Source organism: Chrysochloris asiatica, unplaced genomic scaffold (assembly GCF_000296735.1).
Source record: "Chrysochloris asiatica unplaced genomic scaffold, ChrAsi1.0 scaffold00086, whole genome shotgun sequence".
Classification (NCBI taxonomy): domain Eukaryota; kingdom Metazoa; phylum Chordata; class Mammalia; order Afrosoricida; family Chrysochloridae; genus Chrysochloris; species Chrysochloris asiatica.
This window is the reverse complement of record NW_006408604.1, coordinates 2,606,326-2,611,683: the sequence shown is the minus strand read 5'-3', so window position 1 is coordinate 2,611,683 and position 5,358 is coordinate 2,606,326.

The window sequence follows — 5,358 nt, the reverse complement described above, 5'->3', positions numbered from 1 at the left end:
TCAGTAAATATTTTAAGTCCTCTTCACTTTCATCAAGCAAGGTTATATCATCTGCATATCACAGGTTGTTAATGAGACCTCCTCCCATCTTGATGCCACATTTTTCTTCATAGAACCCAGCTTCTCAAATTATTTGCTCAACAATGCAATGGAATACTCAGCCAATATGAGAAAGGAAGTCTTGATACATGCTACAATATGGATTGAGTTTGAAGACATTATGCTGAGTGAAATAAATCAATCACAAAAGGATAAATATTGTATGACCTCACTCATGTAAAAATAATAGAACAGATGACTGTACAGAAACCAAATTTCATTAGTGTTTAGCAGAAGGGAGGGAGATTATTGCTTATGAAGTACTGAATTTCTGTTTCTGGTGATGGAAAAAGCATATTGTAGGATTACACAGTTGATTCATGTAATTATTGTCAGTAATTTGTACAGTTGGAAAAAAGTTGTACGATAGACATGCTTGCAAGAATGACTTTAACCCCTCAGGGCAAACCTCCTTCCAAGACTAATACTCAATGGGAATACATGCTCTGATTGGTGACCACGTTCATCAACAATAAGGGGAAGTGAGGGAAAAACAGCAATGAAGCTGCAAGCTAAGCCCTACAACATTCAGTAGACTCTTGTGAACTCGGCTGGAGACCTGGTCGGCCAGTAGTATGGCAAGACCTGGGACTCTTGGGCCCAGAGTCAGTGACATAGCCACAAGGAACTAGAATGGAGAGTGAAGCATCCAGCTGATAAGAAGAGAAGGCACATGCATACGTACACCCACACTTGCAGATAATACCCACTTGACCTGGCTTCAATGACTGGATGATCAGAGCTCCACTAGAAGAAGAAAGAAGAGGGGGGAAAAATAATCTGAAACAATTTGATGAACTTGACCTACACCTATGGATGCAATAGCTCAAAAGAGGGAACAAATCTTTACAGCGAGGGTCATTCCCACCCACTCCATACACTGAGTAGACGGGGATGGGCAACTTGGACACTGGCTATCCAAAATGGAGAAGAGGGAGGGGCTACAAAGGCAAGAAGTGACTGGCTTACAAGCTTTCAATAGGAAGCCTAGATCCAGAGGGCATGGAGGAAGGTAGAATCTCCACTGAGTAGTATTCAATCTGTCTGGGCGGGTCTGATGAAAGAAGTTGCGGATAGGTCTCTTGTTATACAATAGTGAATAATTGTTATCAGGACTGACTGTGAGGACTGAAAATGTAAAGGTGGATGTTTTGTAGCAAAAGGAGGGGAGTGATTGACTTTGCAGTCTAGGAGTGGAGTTCCCTGGGACCATCAAGGGAGAAGAACGAAGAGCAGAACCCTACCCAGAGAAGTGTGTAACTAACTGCTTCCATAAACAACTGCCTTCTTTGCCATGAGACCAAAAGAACTAGGCAGTGCCTGGCTACCATCACTGAACATATTGATCAAAGATTCTATTGAAAAACCCTAATTAAAAAGGGAAAACTGCTGAACAGAATTTCAAATTAACATGGAATCTAGGCTTTCTGGAGTCACAGAGGCTGGGTGAACCTCTGAAAATGTTGCCCTGAGACAATCTTTAAGCCTTAAACCAAAACTATTCTCTGAAGTCTTTTTAAAACTAAACAATACTTTAACTTAACTAGTAAAAAATATCTGCTATGAGCATTGTGCTCTTTTAGGATCTATTTATAAGAGATGAAATTGACAACAGCAGCTCAAAAGGTTAGTTAGGAAATTTTGGGGGCAGTGAATGTATATTAATGGAACAATTCAAAAATGTAGGGTGAGAATGTTTGCACAACTTAAGAGTGTGATCAGTGCCACTGAATTGTACATGTAGAAATTGAACTAGCATATACTCTATTATATGTAGTCTCAACAGTCAAGTAAATAAATTAATTAATTATGAAAGAATTTTATAAAACAAAAAGCCCCTAGAACTAAAGCTGCCAGTCTAAAAGATCCATATGTGCCCACAACAATGGCTCAAATACACCTTATGCAGCATATATTAGGAAATTTCCAACCAGTGGTAAGTCAGTAAAGATTCAACATATTTCCAGAGAGAAAATAAGTCACCTATAAAGGGTTAATAATCAGAACGTCTTTGCATTTCTCAATGACAACACAGAAAGCTAGAAGGCAATGGAGCAACATCTTCAAAATTATGAAGAAAAATTCTTTGTTACCCAGAACTCTATGCATTGGATCAAGATAACTTCAGACAGTGCTGCAGTCTCAAAAACTGTACTTCCCATGCATCCTTTCTCTAGAACCGATTAACTAACAGATATGTTCGACCATAATGAGACTAAATCAAGAAAGAAGACAATCTGAGATACTGAAAACAGGAAATTCAATTTAGGAAAGAAATGAAAAGAATCTGCTGAAGACAGATGAAGAGAGCCAGTGGCCGAGATTGACCAAATCATCTCAAGACAGTGGCATGTTAAGGGCTGTTGTCCTCAAGATATCTATTGCAATTATAGCATCTCTAGGTAAAATTTTATTGAAGTATGACATCAATACAAATAATAGCACATTTCAGAAGTGAATTTTCACAAAATGGACATATCAGCTTGAGGACTAAGGTGCACCTGACCCAAGCCATGGTATTTTCAATAACCTCGTATGGATGCGAAAGCTGGACAGTGAATAAGGAAGATCGTAAAAGAATTGATGCCTTTGAATTGTGGTGTTGGAAGAGAATACTAAAACTGTCATGGGCTGCCAAAAGAACCAATAGATCTGTTTTGGAAGAAGTGCAGCCAGAGTGCTCCTTGGAGGCCAGGATGGCTAAGCTTCGTCTCTCAAACTTTGGACATGTTATCAGGAGGGAACAGTCGCTGGAGAAGGATATCATGCTTGATAAGATGGAGGGTCGGAGAAATAGAGGAAGCCCCCAACGAGATGGATTGGCCAGGTGGCATCATTGATGAACTCAAGTGTGGCAGCAGTAGTGAGGTTGGCCCAGGATTGGACATTGTTTCCTTCTGCTGTGCATGGGGTCGCTATGAGTCGATTCCAACTCGATGGCACCTGACAACAACAACAACAACAATAACCCAAGTCAAGAAGCAGAACATTTTCTTCTGGGGTCTCCTTCTAGTCTCTACCTCTATAGGATTAATATCTCTTTGACTTTAAACATCATAGATTAGTTTTACCTGATTTTGAATATTTATCGAGATTATATCATATAGTATATATTCTTGTATGTCTGACTTTTATCACTCAGTGTTGTTTGTGAGATTCATCCATGTAGAGTGTTGTTAGATTTCTTTTTCTAATTATCCCATGTATCTCATTTTATGAATATACAACAATGAACTTAAAAAGATGATATCCTTGAGAAAAGAAAAATAATATTAGAATTATAGGAATTTTAGAAAACATATAAACTCAACACAATAACTTTGCAATGCATATTAACCCTTATTGGAATTCAATTTTTTATTTGCATTTTTTAAAATCAATGGATCTTTTGTAAAGTAATTGTCAATTTTTCTAGCTTCTAATATTTACTTTCAATATGTACTCTCTTTGGATGTTATTGTAAAATAAGGAATGACCTTTTAGGTTATTTATGATGTAAAATGAACTATCCTTAAAATTGTAATCCTTTAACTGTCAGCAAATCCTTGCAAAGTTCAACAGATTCATAAATAATGAAAGCTAATATTCTGCTACAGTATTTATGAAAATTTAAGGCAGAGACATATAGATTTAAAAATAAAAACACAATATTTTTACATTAGCAATTCAAATCAATAGAGACTAGATATCTAAGATTAAAGTTTTCAAGGAACAATTTCTATTCTCATATTTCTCTAGTAGAAAAGTATATTCTGTAATTTTATATAAATCCAAGCAATCTTAGTTCAGAATTTTCAACATGGAATACTAAAACTCGGTAGATATACTGTTAAAGAAGAATTGCTAAGGCATTCTTTTTGCTTGTTTCCTGGTTTTGTCCTCTTCAGGTCTAAGTGTGAGTAACTCTTTCTCACACTGGTCACAGTAACTAATGGCATGACTCACAATCTCATCAGATCACCAAGCTTCTCAGCTTGCTTGTCTTCTTCTTCTTGATGAGTCTCAGGCCTGTTGGTCTCCACAGCATAACTGAACATGTCCCTGCCTCTCTAACTTTGTAACATATTAAATTACTATAGGAGAGATTCCAAATTCTAACATTGTTCTAGTCAGGTATGTATGATGAGAAATGAGGCAGATATAGTGAAGGAGGAGGGAAAATGAAAAAGACAAGAGTGTATAATCTGCCTTCAGGATTCCCAGCCTAACCCCAGGGACTCATGCCGAGTCATTTTATATAGAAAGACAGGGTGAATAATAGATTCTGAAAATCCAAGCGTTTAGGCACCACAGTGCATTTGGTGTCCAGGTTACAAGTAACAATGTTACCCAGAGTGGGAGACAGAAACTCTACCTCGCTTCTAATCTTACTGCTTGAAAAACTATGAACTGGTCCTTTGGTGATCATTCTTGAAGCAGCCTCTCTGATTCTAGGAACAGCAGCCAGGCAATCCTCAAATAGTCACAATAACCAAAAAGACGAGAGAAAAAAAGAAAATGACAGATTTGACAGTCCTGGTCCCTGGCTTAGTCTCACAAATGAATACACTCTCTGCCTTCCAATTGCAGCCCCCCTGTAAATCCACCACAATGCCTAACTTAAGTAGTCTCAAGTAAATGCCTACAAGCAACAATTCAGAAGTGAAGATTAATCCAAAAATAGCACATTTTCTAAGTGTAAAGGAAAAGCAAGTTCTGAACAGTGGTTATTAGGAGAGGCTCATTGTTCAAATACATTCCTAAAGTGTGTTCTTGGAGGGAAGACAAATCTCAAAGACACAATGATTTGCTGCCCCACAGGGCCACTAGTTCAAGGCCTTCTGGGAGGCTGTGGATACACACTCTCTCTTGTCATCTGTCCCTCTCTGACTTCATCTTCTCAGAGTGGTGGATGATTGTTAGATGAATCTTTTATTATACAGCAGAAAGAACCAAGATTCTAGTTTGTTGTTGTTGTTAGGTGCCATTGAGTCGGTACCGACTCATAGCGACCTTATGCACAGCAGAATGAAACACTGCCCGATTCTGGGCCAACCTCACTACTATTGCCATGCTTGAGTCCATCAATACTGCCACTTGGCTAATCCATGTCATTGGGGGTCTTCCTCTTCTTCTCTGACCCTCCACCTTACCAAACATGATATCCTTCTTCAGTGACTGGTCCCTTCTGACAATATGTATGAAGTATAAGAGACGAAGGGCCTCCAAGAAGCACCCTGGCTGCACTTCTTCCAAAATGGATCTATTGGTTCTTTTGGC